We start from the raw sequence: 17,303 nt of genomic DNA, 5'->3' as shown, positions 1-17,303 counted from the left end.
ATATATATACACATTCAGACTCGCACTCCCTTGTTTTCAGAGCACCAGGTGTTGCATTAATCAGTATGTGTACAATCAGGCATAATCATTTCAATCAGACATCCCAGTGTTTACGCCATTTGTTTACGGTGTTTGTTTACTCTGATCATTTCATATGTTGCTCGGCTCTCACATAAAAAAGCCATTTAAAATCGTTTTCGATTTTTGATCACAAACATGTAAAGATACAGGATGACTATAAAACAGATAGTTCTCGCTAAAATATAATATAATTTAATGATTGTTTTTTGTTTTCATGCACCAATTGATAGTTTTCACGTGACGTCACACACTCATAGGAACGCCCACCTGGAGGGCAGAACGAAGCTTTGCTCCACTGACCGCCAGTTATTTTTACGCAGTTTGCATTAAGTAGTAACTGTAGTAAAACGCAGATATTAAAAGGTGAAATTCAGTAAACTCCTTATTGATGATGTATATTTTGTACAGGTAAGATTGAACCCAGAATATAAACACAATGTGCAAAGTTTCACATTAAATGGTTTCCCATAGAAAACCATTATAAGGAAAACACTGAACCATTAAGCGGATTGCATTCATATTCCGACCTCATCTGCTTGCCTGTGTAAACTATGCATGATCATTAATATAGTGATTACTGAATTTGATCTTTTAATTTGACTGTTTTAAATATATTAAGGCACTTTAAGTGTTTTTACAACGTTTGTCGCACTGTTTAATGATTGAAATATTGCCGCGGGTGCTTAATATGGATTGCAAATGGCCAAAACTTGCATTTTGTTCACATACCTTTGTTTTACTCTTTTGAGAGGTGATCTAAATATCTGCGGCTGTGAAACAGATGGAAAATTGATAGTTTTGTGCTGCAGTTCTATGGATGTTTTGCCCTCCAGGTCTTCGAGCTGGTCACGTGACTGAAAGCTATCAATATAACCATGGATTTCCTTGATTGACTGCAACAGTCAGTATCCCTTTAAGCATGGTAAAATCCCAGCAAAGCAGATGCTTCCCATGGCTTATTCCTTGAAAAACACAATCCAAGCAGCTTAAAATGGTTAATGGTCCAGAAGGGCGCAGGGTTACATTTCCACTCTGATGACTCTTAACTACTGACAAATGGCAGTGCCTTCCTGTTGTACTCTGTGCCAGCTTGAATGTTAGAACACTCCCAAGATATGTCTTTATACTCCAAGGTTCATGCTTGTAGCTTAACTTTTTAATTCTTTTGACACTTTTCAGACATGTGAACAGATTTTTTATCAGTTTTTAACAGCATGACTGGTAGAAGTTCACAATTTCTGGCTAAAATATGAAAAAGTGTGTGAAATACATTTGTTCTCAGTGCAAACTGCCAAAAACAGACAGATGCCAAGCCATCTGAAAGTTAAAATCAAACCCTCAAGTCATTCTCGCCCCATTTGGAGCATGTTTGGTAAGATGAATGGAAACACATACCCATATGTCATCGTATTAGAACAGAAGTCAGTGTTGGAACAAGATGTTGAAAGTGTTAATAAAAACAATGTATTTTTCCAAAGTTTACTTTGGTACTGTAGAGATATGTGCATATGTAAGATCACATTTTGTCCATGTTTTAGAGAAAATGTGCATTGATGGACAGGAGAAATGCTGATAACCCCGCCAGGCTCTGTTTCTGCCTCAGCAACACTGGCATTACTTTGGCCATTTGGTGACACGACATTGCAGCCCAGGAGCTAGGAGTGGATGTGCCAACATAATCATGACAAGATGCTTGCTTCATGGTCCTTTAACGCTTTCTTTCTCTCTGTCTCCTTCATAACTACCTATAATGCTTTTCTTGTTTTATCTCTTTTAAACAAACCCTGTAGGTTCCAAGAGGTTTTCACATCAATGCCAGAAAATAACAATTTTGTTTCTTCAAAGAACCATAAAGTAGATTTTAAACATTTACAGGACCTTTTTCTACTTAAAGAACGTTTTGTGGAATGGAAAGTTTCCATGAATGTTAAAGGTTCTTCATGAAACCACAGATGCCAATAAAGAACCTTTATTTTTAAGAGAAATGTCAGATTGTGATATTGTGTTGTTTACATAGTGCAAGTAGAGACTTTTGTCCAAGTATATGCTTGTAATCTCATTTATTTCTAGTTTCAAATAGAGAAAACAAAAGCTCAGATTTGCCAGTAGTTCTCAGTTTTCATCTTTTAAAGAACAACTTTGTCCCTAATGTTCCCTATAGGATAAATAAAAAAGACAGATAAGACAATTAGAGATGCACCGATTGCAATTTTCTTGGCCAATTCCGATTTCCGATGTTTTTGTTAGTGTGATCTGCCGATTCCAATTTTTTGCAGATTCCGATTTTCTTTCTAAGAACTATAATTAACAGCATATACAAACAAAAATCTACTTTTCTTCAACGCAAAGTTTTATTTTCATTAAAAAACACAAGTAAAAAGTCAGTAATAAAGTAAGCAGCACAAATAAATGCAATAGAATAAAGAGAGCTATGAAACGGGTTAAGTACGTTTTTATTCAGTTAAGAAATACGACAGAAATTAAAGTAATCAAATGTAAAATAACACATCCAGTGTTATTTTACATTTGATTACTTTAATTTCTGTAGTCTTCATTGTAAAAATTAAATACAGATTAATGCTTACCATTAAAGTTATAAAACGTATTCAGTCAAGAGCAGAAAATGATTTTCTTTCTTTTGTTCTTTGATTAACATGACAGACAGCAGCAGGAATATTGGACTGCGGTCCCTTTAAGAGTTTATCCAAGGACCCAATATACTGTTACACAACTCTTTCTCAACTATTTAACGTTCCAAAACTGATTATGTTTTAACTGGATACTCGCCAAAATGGGCATTTTGACATAATTTTTATGTATTTGAACGTTTTAGCGCAGTTAGCCACTCATTTGGGTATTTGTGGCTCACAATCTGTTTGAGACTAATCATGGTTTGTGCGCTCCACTAATATAGATCAGTGGTGGTGCGTGCGCGTTTAGTATAAACGCGAAACCTGCGGGAATTACTAAAATAATGCGCAATACAGGCACTATTTTACCCCAGCGAATGAGACGTATGTGAGAGAAGGGGTCGTCGGAGAGAAGAGAGCTAGAATGCGCAGCTGACGTTATTGCCTGTTTCGCTGGTAACAAAACGGATCGGCTCGAAATCAGAAAGAAGTGAAACTGACTGGCCGGTCACCGATCTGGGCCGATCATTAGAAAAATCGGCCGATTCCGATCCCTGGCCGATCGATCGGTGCATCTCTAAAGAAAATTGTTAACATTTTGAGACACTGCTCTTTTTCTTGAGAAAAATCGAACAAGCATGAGACTTGCACAAAAGTTTCCATTTGCTTTCTTTAAAACTCATTGCTGTCTAGGAACAGAAACAGTTTAGATACTACAGAGGTCATATTAGTGATTATTCTTTCCTGCAGGAACATCTGCAAACAAAAGTTAAAGATTTCAGTATAAACTCAAATATTTCTCATCACATTCTTCCAAGACCAGATGATCTGTGCTATGCTATTCACATTAATTTTATAAACCAGTTGTCTCCATTTGTATAGAATCTTAGGAAAAACATCTGAGACTAACTTGATATTTAAATGAAATATAACTGAAAAGACTTTCGAAATAGCTGAAGATTTTCCTCTGGGAGTAACTCTGTAACAATCCTGTCCATCTGTTTTAAATACATGTATGCAGACAGGTTCAGTTCGGTTGCATAGAAAGCACTCAGTGATGGTGTTCCTGTTCAGTTGAAGAGGGTCATTGTGTGAGTCTCATTTACTGCAGATTTCACCCAGACACACACATATGCACACAGCATTTCACTCTCACACTTTGAGACCGATTCTTTGTGACACAATCTTATCTCTTTTTCCCTCTCGCTTGCACTCGCTCTGCTCAACTGTGATGTCTCAAGCAGCCTCAGTCTGCCGGCAGTGCTCGCTCATCTGGAGGTCAGACACACGGCGGCGGCGGTGGTGGTGGTGGTGGTGGTGGTGGTGGTGGGGGGGGAGATCGGTCAGACAGAACAACACAGAGATCGTTCTGAGATCGGTCAACCCGAGCAGTAAGCCATGAACTGGTGCCGCAGGCTTTGAAGATCACATTGAAGAGCAGATCTAAGGCGAAGCGCACAGAGCACACGAGCTGTGGCAATATATGAATGTGGAGGAACTTCACATGAAATCCACAATCCACACTGTCACCGACTCTAGGTGCTTTGAAGAATGAACTAGATTTTTAGAGGAGTAAACTCACCATTTCTTTGCTCTGGTGTTGTAGGGTGTTCTGAGTGTTTTTAGAGTACTTCTACAGTATGTCATATCCTGGGTGTTGTTAGTGATTTGACTCGCTACTGTGATATTCTGGTGTCTAGTAGTGTTTTCAGATTGAGGTCTGTGAGCAGTGTTATCATTATCTAAAACCTAATGTTTTTTTTTGTAATTAAACTAAATCTGCAATAAAATATTGAATATTAAAACTTGGATTAGGTGAAAATATTTATAAATGCAGGTTAGAAATGTTGCCTTGCAACTAACTGAAATAAATATGGTTTGAAGAACAAAAATGACTAAAGCTAAAACTGAAATTTAACAAATAAAATGTAAAGTATCTAAAGCTGAATAGAAGAAACAAAAACTAATACAAATCGCCAAACACAACTAAATGACTAAAACTTACGCTGAAATTAAAAACTTAAAAATGAAAGCTCATTTAAAATGAATAAATAATAGTATAATATTTAAAAAACACTGTCAGTTTGTGCAATTATTTATTTATTTACAAAATACATTTTAGTTATAAAAAAACAAAGATAAGCTACATTATTATAAAATGTTAGTATTATTGCAGTATTATTTTTGCAACAAAAATATTTAGATTTATTTTTAAATGTTCACCTTCCTTGCTATTTACAGTATATATGTTTAAGAATAGCCTGTGTTGTTTCTAGAAAGTTTTTCTTTGTCACTGCGTCTTTTAGCTTGCACACTGGAACTTTTTTTTTTTTTATAGATTTAGAACTATAACAAATTTAAGATTCATATAAATAAATTTGAAATGAATTAAAAATGCTCTTTATAATACTTTATAGAAAAAAGACACTGTTTATTCATTAAATATTTTTCAATATATATTTTTCGGGTAATACTTTAATAATAAATGAAAATATTGCCTGTTGTTATGTTAAAAGCATTGCAGGACGAGAGATGCTGGAACCTTGCTCAGATGGAGGTTATTTGATTGGACTCCCAGCATTGCCTGCTCACAGCCTGAGGCAGTCCTGTTTCTCCTATAAGCGCTCTGTGAAAACTTGTGTACTGGGCTCTCCTTCCCAGCAGACTGCAGATGTAAACTGATGGGTTTCTGCAGAGAACACATGCTGTTGTCGTTCACGCTGCACTTGGTAAATAACGTGTTCTCAGAAAAGAAACACGCACGGCAGTGTATTCGCATGTAGTTGTCTGCTTGTCTACATGTGCTCTCAGATGCCCGCCACTATCCAAAGTGCTGAAAGAGACTATTGACAGCATTGTATATCGCAGCAGACAGATACGTGTTGCCAGGTAACCACACCTGACATTGAACTGAAGGTACGCTGTCATAAAACCTCATTCAGCGACTTCACTCTTCTCCTTTTATTAACTGTACCCAGGAGTCTGTGCTTTATCGTAAAAGTGTGGTCACCTTTTTAAGGCAAAATTTTGTGGTCGAAAGAAGCTCAATTGTCAATAGTGTAGTATTACATGAATCACCTCTCACAGAAGTCACTTTTAAACCAAGCAGATTTTGCTGGTCGACATGGCAAATTTACGTGACCAACTTGAACACAAGCAAAATCTGCATCTGCAACTTTCTTTGTGCAGATTCCTGTTTAAATGACTTTCGGCCCCAAAATTTCACCAAGCAAAGGTAAATGTGACTAAACCTTAACAGTATCATAACCATAAGTACTTTGTACTTTGATGCAAGCATTTTATATCAATTTTGACCCTCACGTCATTCCAAACCTCTATGGCTTTCTTTAACGACAAGTCAAGGCAAATTAGTTGTTGTGGTTAAAATAAAATAAAAAAGTCACTACAGCAAACGGTCTCCCCTCCACCATGTTTAAAGTTTATAGTCCGCCCAACTCAGAAACAAGGGTAAGAGTATTCTAGTAGTAAATACGACTTTAGAGGCCATTCATGTTATATTGTGAGTTATACATCTTGATGCACCAGGTTTGATTGTGCATTAGCGTGCATGAGAATTAACTATGGGCAAAATTACTTAAGAATACTTGAATGATACTTTTATGATCCTTGGTTTGTTGCTTTCTTTGTCCTGTTTTACAGAATTTCAATTACTGGGTGAAACGTGAGTAGGTTGCAGCATGTTTGGTTAACTTATGGAAAAGAAGTAAAGTTGCATCTTAAAGGTCCCATATTGTACACCTTTCTGGAGTTTTATTTTAGGTTTTGATGTCCTTAAGAATATATATTTGCGGTATAAGTATCAAAAACCATTTGCTGAGAACAGGTCGATTTTGGTCTGTCTAATTAATATTCATGAGCCTCTCTTCTGATTGGCCTGTTGTTTTCTGAGTGACGCACGGCCAGGCCAACCACAGGTAACTAGGGTCAGCGATGTCACAGCGCTAGCTGGAGGCAGCAAAGCAAAGGGGAAACTGGAGGCGGCCCATTTAAACCAGCGCAGGTTCGGCTTCATAAGGAGCTTAAAATATCATCTTGTTGTGATGTTGGGTGCCAGAATCGACGTAATACAGCCTCAAACTAGAAATTTGATTGCATATCGGCTGCCACTGCCAGACAAAAACCCGACGACAGCTGTGGTTAAACGCGATAAAACGAGCAGACTGGACAGAAACGATCGTCAAAAAGTTGCAGCGAACACTTCTTATCAGAAAAGGTTCAATAAAGTATTGTCTTTTGTTGTTATTGGCACATCTACAGATTTCTTGCCATATGTCTATGTTTCTTGCATCTCACGACTATGTCGTGTATGAAATAATGAATGTGTGCACGTGTGTAAAACAACAAACTGATGATTTATATGTAATAATTTGTAATTGTATATACATTGTTGTGATTAATTGTGGCTGGAACAATAATGTAGCTGTAAAAATAGCTAGAATTTTAAGCAGGCTGTGTGCAAATTTATATGGTAGTTAAATAGCCCCTAGACCTCAGTAATCGTGAAAAAAGCCAGGAAATTTCTGTTTTGACAAAATGGGACCTTTAAGAGTTTGATTAATCATTGTTTTTATATGTGGTACTGTAGTGTTGAATTATGGGATATGCATTAGGAGTGTAGTACCACATGGTGGCAGTGCTAATCCAAATCCTTTTCTGACACATTTCTGCTTTACACTAAGCTTTTCATGAACTTACTGGCCTGGCCTGAATTCAGTTAACTTACTACCTTAAAGCAGCACTATGTAAGTTTTGGCGCTCTAGCGGTTAATAAACAGAACTGCACACATCCTGCGGAAGAACATTCCAACCGGAGCTACTTCTCTAAGTTTATGTCTAAGGCGATTCACGCAGGTATGTGTTACTCCGCATTGGTGATGACCTGACCAGGCTGCAATAGTCCAAATATATAAGTACTTATTATAAGTGTACCGTAGTGATTCGGAATAAGACAAAAACGCGGTTTGGAAGACGAATTCATGATGTACTCGCCCATTATATACATACATTTTGCAAATTTTTAACACAGAAAAAGTTACATAGTGATGGTTCAAATTGAACACAAAACCCTTCAGCACATAGACTTCATTTTGATCTTATTGCAGGAAATACTTACCAACTTACAGTAATTTAGATCAGTTTATGCCTTTTTATGTTAAAGTGGAAAGGGAATCTTTAATTTCTTGTAAATTGAATTTCTTTACTATACTTGTCAGAGATTTATTCTGTTATTATTGAGCATGTGTGTCTGAACATCTCAGGCGCCATGCTGTTTGGCCTCTAAAAGGATGCTGCTGCATAACTTTTTCTTGTAGTTGTACTTTTTTTGACCTGCTTTTAATAGTGTGTGTGTGTGTGTGTGTGTGTGTGTGTGTGTGTGACAGGGGCTGTTACAGACTAATTAATCTCCTGGTGTCCTTCCCATATCAGCTGTTCACAAATTAACCAGAGTAAATAGTCCTGTTTCTACCTCCATGTGTCCCCACAGAGGACATCAAGAGAGAGAGAAAGAAAGAGAGAGGGAGTATGAGCAAGTCAAAATGGTATTATGTAAATTAAGTTTTAATTTATTAATTTTGGGGACAAGTATGTTCATCTAAAGGTCCTACCCAGGAAAAATGCCATAAAACTGTATCTTAAATGTGTATTTTTCTGTTACACATTGTCACATTTGGCTTGTTTTCAATTTTCCACCCTCAAATATTATAAAAATAGTTTTTCAATAATAAAGTAATAATAATAATAACAATTTATTAAAATATATTTATAAAATAACCATTGTGTGTGTATATGTATGTATGTATGTATGTATGTATATATATAGATATATATATATATTAGGCTATACACACACATATACATATATTTAAAGCTGCAGTCCGTAACTTTTGGCGCTCTAGCGGTTAATAAACAGAACTGCGTGCGTCTTGCTGAAGAACATTGTAGCCGGAGCTACTTCTCTCTGGTTATGTCTATGAGGAATTACGCAGGTACTGGGCTACTCCGCAGCGGTACCTACCCGAACCAGTCTAAAATAATCCGCATATAAACACATATTATAGGTGTACCGTAGTGATTCAGTACAAGCCAAAAACACGGTTTGGAAAATTGATTCATGGTGTACTCGATTATTATATACATTTTGAACAAAAAAAAGTTACGGACTGCAGCTTTAAGTATGTTTAACAGATTTTCCATTTTGCCACCTTTATTCATAAGCACAATGAAAAGAGGACAAGAAATAATAGCCACATTTGTACTAGGCCACATATATTTTACCTACTAATAGGTTCACATGAATCCTAAGTGAATGGTTATACCCACCCGATAAATGGGGCTCTCTGAAGTGATGTCCCTTTAAAAATGAATGGTCACCTTTAGAATTAGCTGTAGAAGAAGAGCTCTAATGGCTTTTGTCTCAGACAGTCTGACCCCATGACACGACATTTCAAAGTGATTATGAAATGTCCTGCACCGCAGACACTAGACGCCGTCCGTCTCTCAGATCAGGACACACAGCTACCCAACCTATAAAATAATCTCTTATTGAATTGACTTTGTCCCTTTGGGTCACTTTTGATTGTTTTAGACTTATTTTAAGTTTTTGACTTGGGGCTAGCTCATCTGGCACAGGGAATTGGGTGGTGCTATGCATTTTAAAAGTTTTGAAGAAATTTAGCATTGCATCACTTGCTCACCAATAGATCCTCTGCAGTGAATGGGTGCCATCAGAGTTCAAATAGCTGATAAAAACATCACAATAATCCACAAGTAATTCACATGACTCTAGTTCATCAATTAATATTTTGTGAAGCGAAAAGCTGTGTGTTTGTAAGTAACAAAGCCATCATTAAGATGTTTTTAACTTCAAAGAGTCCATAATATTGCTTTTTCCAGTGTAAAAGCCATTTTGTCTGAATCAGGAGAGAAATAAGCACAGATCAAGCGCCTTTTACAAGCAAAAACAGTTCAAAAAGTCCAAAACAATTATGTTGGTGGTTTTTGATTTGAGAGGGAATGGATTTTTCACTGGAGAAAGTGTTATTATGGATTATGGATTTTGCATAAAAGTGACTGTTTGAAGTTAAAATGTTTTAACGATGCATTTGTTAACTTGCACCCATTCACTGCAGAGGATCCATTGGTGAGCGAGTGATGTAATGCTAAATTGATCAAAATCTGTTCTGATGAACAAACAAACTCATCTGCATCTTGGATGACCAGTAGGTAAGTACATTTTCAGCAAATTTAAATTTTTGGGTGACCTATTCCCTTAATTGCTATTTTTCTTTTGGAGTTTTATGAGAAGCATTAAAGACTTAAATGAAACATAACTGGGATTAAAGTTTAATGAGCTATAAAAGAGTAATGGATTGTTACTATAGTAACGGTCATTCTACTATTAAATTAAAAATAATCATTGTTTAACAACTATGTCAACAACTAATTGTGAGAAAGCAAAACGAGCAAGCAAGAGATGTTTATTTACTCGCACTGAGCTCTCCAGCAGCTATGAGTGCATTGTGCTGTTGCCAATGTTTCCATACAGTAAACATTCATTTATCTGAGCCTGAGGTTACCAAAGGTTATATGTGTTTGTCTTTAAGATATCTGCCTGAGAAAATAATACAGCTGGTTCTCAATTAAGTTTTAATTGAAGAAGTTCTAGTACGTTTAGTCTGAGTTTATGCTGTAATGCTATTAAATTAATCAGTTGCACAGGACCAGTGGGAGTGTTTTATTACATTAGAGCATTTAAATTTTTTTCTGGTTAACCACTGTGCCTATATGTCCAGTACCCCCTTCCCCCTTTTTTTAAACGCATGCTGTATTATTATTGTCATGAATCCGGTCCATGAACTTCCATCCACTTGCCACCAGAGGTCGCCCTCCCATGATATTGGCTCTCACACCACACAGACTGTTATACATCACCCTGGACTACTTTTCCCATACTCCATTGCACTAATCACAAGCTCACCTGAAACCAATCACACACAGCTGCTACCAATAACACATACTATATAAATCAGTCTCACACCACCATTCAACGCTGAGTATTGTTCCACATTTATCGCTCACCTAGGGATAGCTACTTTACGTAGCCCTTCCAAGTTCATGAGTCTAGCCTTGTTCATAGTCTGTTTTCCCGTGTCTTGACCCTAGCCTGTTATCTCGTCCTGTCTGATTTCTGCCTGCCCTGAAGTTTATAGCCTGTCTTGGATTTACCCTTTGCCTTGCTGATTCGGACTGTGTTTGCACCTCGATTGGATTATTGCTTGTTTTGGATTCCTCTTTTGTCTTGCCCTCAATATACCTGTTTGCCATTGTCAGAACCTTGCCTGTTTTTATGACCACACCTTTAAATAAAAGCTTTGCAGATGGATCCGCACGTCTCTGTCGCCCTGTAACAATTATAGTGCATAATCATTTTTAAATGTTGAGATAAAAATCTGTATTTGATTATCATACAAACAGTGCAGAATCTTAAATATTTCAGAAGCTTTTTTTATAAATTGTTTTTAAACTTTTCAAAATCCTAAGTTTCTTTATTTTACTGTTGAAATTAGACTTGGAATAACAGATTTACAGTGTGACCCTACTAAACATAATTTTATATGTGTGAAAAGGCTAATTGTGCATTTAAAACCATTCAGTTTAATCACCGTTCTATATTAATGTGCTGCTTTTATTGACAAACACAGATAGAGAGAGAAATTGGAGATTGCACTGCGCACACACAAAAACATCCAGGAGCACAGAAACTTGTTGTCAGTGCTTCCCTGCGACTTTTATTAATAAAACAGCTTCGATACTGAATCGATACTGATACATTATATTTCTCAGCAACGAGGAGGTACAATCGCTGTTTGAAGTAACTAAACTCAGCTTCACTGTTTGTAGAGTGAGATGCAGAATCAAAAATATTTCTCCATCACTGCAACTGTCATCTCTCTCTCTCTCTCTCTCTCTCAAAACTTTGCGTCACTGGATATAGCTGTCGGTCATTTAACATTTCTATCGTAAAACAGTTGACTAATATTAAATGATTTGCATTATGCAAATTTCCATCTTACCTCGCTCTCTTTCAACGTTAATCTGATGAATACGTGCTGGAATTCACACTTTGCTTCTGTAAACAGTCAATTATTTTGACATTGACGAGTGCTGTTAGAACGCTGAGACAGACCAGCCAAAACGTAACTTGCACGCGCATCTGTAGACTAGTGAAATTCTCACACTTTAATAGTGTTTATAGCGCCTAACAGGCTGCGTGACTATGAGCATTGTTTACCTCAAAATGTTCGTCAGTATGCAGTTTTCCCTATTGCTCGCATGCCAGTAATTATCATTGACCCCTGCATTAGAGCTTTATATTCAGTGTTGAGCAGAATGCAGATTATATTAATGTTTTTATTTCCATTTGTACAAACTGTTTAATATGACCACAAAAAACACAATCACGTGACTTTAAGTGTATTTCATACTTACAGTAACTTGAATACACCTCTTGTTTTTAATGTCTGAATTAGACGTGCTGGAGTCATTTTTATTTGTGTGTGTGAAAATAAAATTCAATGTGTGTAAGAATCCTAAGCTGCTAATGGAGAAAAAACATTAAAAACCTTTATAATATATTTGAAAATTGTTTAAAATTATTAAATAAGATAAGTAGCCTCATATCTATTCAAAATGAAAGAATTGTATAATTATTTAATTATAATTGAGTGTCTGTGTGTGCATATATATATATATATATATATATACAAACACACACTGATCCACAAAATTGTTACAGTTAAATAATAATAATAAAAAAATAGTATGAAACGAACATGATGATATTTCCAGCACACTCTATTGACAACTCTTAATTCATATAACATGGTGAAATTGTATGTTATCGTACAACCAGTGTTGCACAAAAGGAAGGATTTTTATGATTTTTAAAATTAATCATGGTTAGATTTGGGTTTGGGCTGAAAAGATATTTACGACTTCTCATAAGACTGGGTTACATTTTAGTCTTTAAATAGTTTTTTCTTTTCATCTTTTCATTAATTGACTTTTCATCCTCTTGGACATCCATGTTATAGTCACTGACCCATATGTGTGTGTCTCAAAGTAAAGAAATCATTTAAAAGACAAGCACCTGCTCATAGCTGTGGATCTTCCATCTCAGGTAGTGAAAGGGAGGGAAGAGAGGAGGATGGGAAGCAGAGAAGGAGGGACACAATCTCACACATTGAGACAGAGGCACTAAACAAGTGTCCTCTGTCAAAGATAGACTGAGGAGAAGAGACCGTAGAGTAGAAGGTTAAGAGGCAAAACAGAAGAATGTCTCACAGGAAGAGGAGCTTCACTTTTGGAGCATATGGGGGGTAAGACAGACTACTGGGGATTTGTGAGGGGCGTGTGTGTGGCAAGGACAGATAATGATGGCTTTGAATTATCATTTGCCAGCCAAAATGTACTATTGTAGTTAATCTTCACTGGTGGCTACCTTCCTTTCATAGATGCAGATTTTAACGTGACGTCGAGTTTTTAAGATTTGCTTTGTTAAAATGAATGCTGTTTATGTATTTGACTTTTCATAGGTAGATTACCTAAAACTTGATTCATGCATTCAGTGATATCAGCGAACATGACATCTTCTAATCAATGTTCATGCCACGATACTGCTGAATGCTTGATTCTAATTGGTTGATGCATGTTTGAAGGTGCTGATTAATTTTCTGCATGGTTATGAAGTAGTTCCAGCTTTGTTGACTAAATTAGTTACATTTTGCTTTGCATTCTTGTTTTCAAACTAGTAAAAATGTTTTTGTGTAGTAAGTAGTTGTTTTCAAACTTTTTAGAACTACTGGTTTTTCAAGATGAAAACCGGATAACACATTATGTAGATGCACATGTGGTAAACATGTTATATGTGGAATAATTCAAACTAGGCTATTGAAAATTACTTGTTTTAGCTTTAATATATGTAAAATAATTCCTATATACAGTGGGTACGGAAAGTATTCAGACCCCCTTAAATTTTTCACTCTTTGTTATATTGCAGCCATTTGCTAAAATCATTTAAGTTAATTTTTTTTCCTCATTAATGTACACACAGCACCCCATATTGACAGAAAAACACAGAATTGTTGACATTTATGCAGATTTATTAAAAAAGAAAAACTGAAATAACACATGGTCCTAAGTATTCAGACCCTTTGCTCAGTATTTAGTAGAAACACCCTTTTGATCTAATACAGCCATGAGTCTTATTGGGAAAGATGCAACAAGTTTTTCACACCTGAATTTGGGGATCCTCTGCCATTCCTCCAAGTTGCAGTTAATTTTAGTGTCAATTCAGAAAGAGGTTTTGACTTGTCATCATGTATGGTTTCTATAACTGTCTAGAAACATAAAAAATAATTTTACTAACTGCATTTTTTTTATTTTAAAGTTTCTTTTATTCACAGAAATAAGATATCACGTATGCATGTCTGTTATACTTGCACATTTTGTCACTTGACTCTGTGTTGTTACGCCTACTCGGTTAAAACGGTCCAGTTGAACTGCCGACGGTTTGATGATGATATAAGATGATGTCATAGTTCGCTCAGATGTGTTTCTCCGACAAAAAGAGACAATGGAAACATGAGTCATGAAGCAATTTGTGACATTCCTCTTGTCTCCATTTCCTGAAACTGTTTTATGTGAAGTTTGAAGCACTTTTGTGTTGAAATAACAGATTATGGAAAAAGACCCCTGTAATGACATTGTGTATTGTGATACATCTGTTGCTCTTTGGCTTTTTACCCATATCGTCAGGTCTAACAGGTTTGTATTTTGGATTGCATAAGCAATCTGAAACTGGGTCTGTTTGATCCAGTGTGTTTACTGACAGATGCTCGTACAAACACACTGATCCCTCGTGTGGTGGTTTATAGGCCTTGTTTCCACATTCAGCGGCTGGGTTCTAATATTTACTCCTGAACTCATGTGGTATTTAGAGTGGTTTATTTATGTCATATAGTGTTTGATTTTTTTTTTATTAAAAAAATTACAATTGCATATGACAAATCTTGCAATGCATTGTGCACCTATATTTTATAATATAGTATTGTAATATTTTACAATACATTATATAATTTTGTAAAATTTTCTGAAGAAAATGTCAGGGATGTGTATGTGTATAAACCCTGTTTAATGATCTGAAGGAATAGTTCACCCAAAAATGAAAATTTGCTTGAAATTTACTCACCCTCAGGCCATCCAAGATGTTTCTTTTTTTGGAACAGATTTGGAAAAATTGTAGCATTACATCACTTGCAATTAATGATGGATTTGTTTCTTACAAACACACAGCTTTTCACGTCACAAACCGTTAGCTGATGGACTGGAGTGGTGTGGATTATTGTGATATTTTTATCAGCTGTTTGGACACCCATTCACTGCAGAGGATCCATTGGTGAGCAAGTGATGTAATGCTACATTTCTGACGAGGAAACAAACTTTTCTGCATCTTGAATCTATTCCATTAATATAATTTAGTTAATTATTACAAAGCTGCATGCTGCTGACGTGCACTTCTGCAATAAATCATTTAAGCATGACATTCCCTTTGATTAAATGATATGCATGTAATGTAATTAAAATGACATTTTAATTGATTCACAGCCCTACTTTATTATGTAAAATAAATTTGAAAGACTGTTAGCTCCAGCAGCTAATAAATGATCAAAGTCACTGTTTGTCCTTCTCCTCGAGGTTATGGAAATATTTGTTACTCTATGCTCTACCTGAAGTGTTAACTCATTTTGTTGACACAACAGCCACACTTTTCCCTCGCGCTCAGCAGAAGGTTGGAGGACACACTAGTGCTATGATTGACAATGGAGGTCTGACATTTACAGCAAAGGAAGTAGATGGAGATATTATGATGCTTCTGGCTGTAAAACAGTTACTTTCAGTCTCAGTTATTGTTGAAGGATTTGATCGAGGTTATTGATCATTGTTCAAAATACACGTGCAACACTTGGCTCAGTCACTCATGCTGCATGATGCATGTTGTTTTTAACCAAACAGGAGGGGTTTGTAGAACCTCCTTGTGGCAAGATACAAAATTATGTTAGCAAGGAAAATGGGGTGTCTTTTCCATGTGAAACTGCCATTGTGTTCTTCCATTGTATACAATAGCATTGTATATTTTGATATTCAGTTTTAAGAAAGGTCTTTTTCAGTACATATCTGAGAACTGAGCTGTTTTTAAACCAAGCCGAGTCATAGCATATTCTTAGAACAAAGCCGCAGCTGCTCTTCAGAGAACCGTTACAGAAGCTGCTTCTCTCATTAGCGTCTCAAAACCACAAATGCCCTCTGAATTCTAACTGTTGAGTTTTCCATCAAAATCAAACGAAATATTATGCATAAAATACAAAATAATAGGATGAGGGGTTTAAGGTTTTCCATACTACACACTGAGCGAGGATGGCGGAAATGTTTCAAGGGATTTTAGCGATGGCAATTGCTTGTATTAATTGATGATGTGCTCCAGTGGATCTTCATTATCTTATTGGCCCTCACCCTTCATTAACCTGATAGATTTGCTGAGTCATAATCACATCAAGTCAAGTGTTAAAGCGCATGAGGAGTTTGTCAGTGGTGTGTTGATTAGCCTTTAGCATTTAGTAGGCTCTGGGTGGAGACTGATTGTCAGAATGTGTTAAAAGCATGAAATCAATTAGCGCCCTTTTTGTGTAATGCTATAAGTGCTTACAGTTGTGTCAGTGTATATGCAAACTTTTAAAATGCCCGTGTTTTTGAACAATACCATATTTCTGTTCTCCACAGAGTGGACGAAACATTCTCCAGATCAAGACATATTTGGTAAGTCCTTCTCTTTCTTAAAGGTAGTTAAATTATTTAATTTATGCATTATTAAACAAACATTTTCTTAAAAACATTTGGAAACTGAAAATATTCTCCATTGATAAGCTGAACTTGGTAAATAATAACTGCCTTTCCAAATTGAAAGTCAAACTCCAAGTAATATTTTCCAACTTCTCCAAGTAGGAAGTTGGGGATTCCTACTTTCCAAGTTGAATGGAATGCAGCACACTTTATTTAATTGTCAAAGTGGCTCCAAGTGGGTATATATATATATATATATATATATATTTATATAATGTCTTTTTTTAGCTAAACATCCTTCTGTAAAACATGATAAATGTATACTTGAGAGGTGATATTGCATATTTAAAATACTTATTTTCAGAGAATATTTATCAAATAAAATTACTTACCAAATTGGCATTTTTTTATAATAAACTTAACATTTTGTTAGATTTATGCTACAAACAATAGTGCTACAAAATGCCAGTAAAGTTATGAAACATTTATTTATTTATTTGTTCATTTTTTAAAATTGGTATTGTATTGCTGAAGTAAATGTATCTTGTTTTAAGGATATTTTGATATTTTTAACTGAGAAAAAGGACACTGGAAAAATATAGTTAAATATTTAAAATATATATAGTATATAAAATATGTATTATTCAATTATACTTTTTAAATTAAATTATT

Source organism: Sinocyclocheilus grahami, unplaced genomic scaffold (assembly GCF_001515645.1).
Source record: "Sinocyclocheilus grahami isolate Dianchi unplaced genomic scaffold, SAMN03320097.WGS_v1.1 scaffold1330.1, whole genome shotgun sequence".
Taxonomy (NCBI): Eukaryota; Metazoa; Chordata; class Actinopteri; order Cypriniformes; family Cyprinidae; genus Sinocyclocheilus; species Sinocyclocheilus grahami.
The sequence above is the reverse complement of the archived record's forward strand: the minus strand, read 5'-3'. Positions refer to the sequence as shown.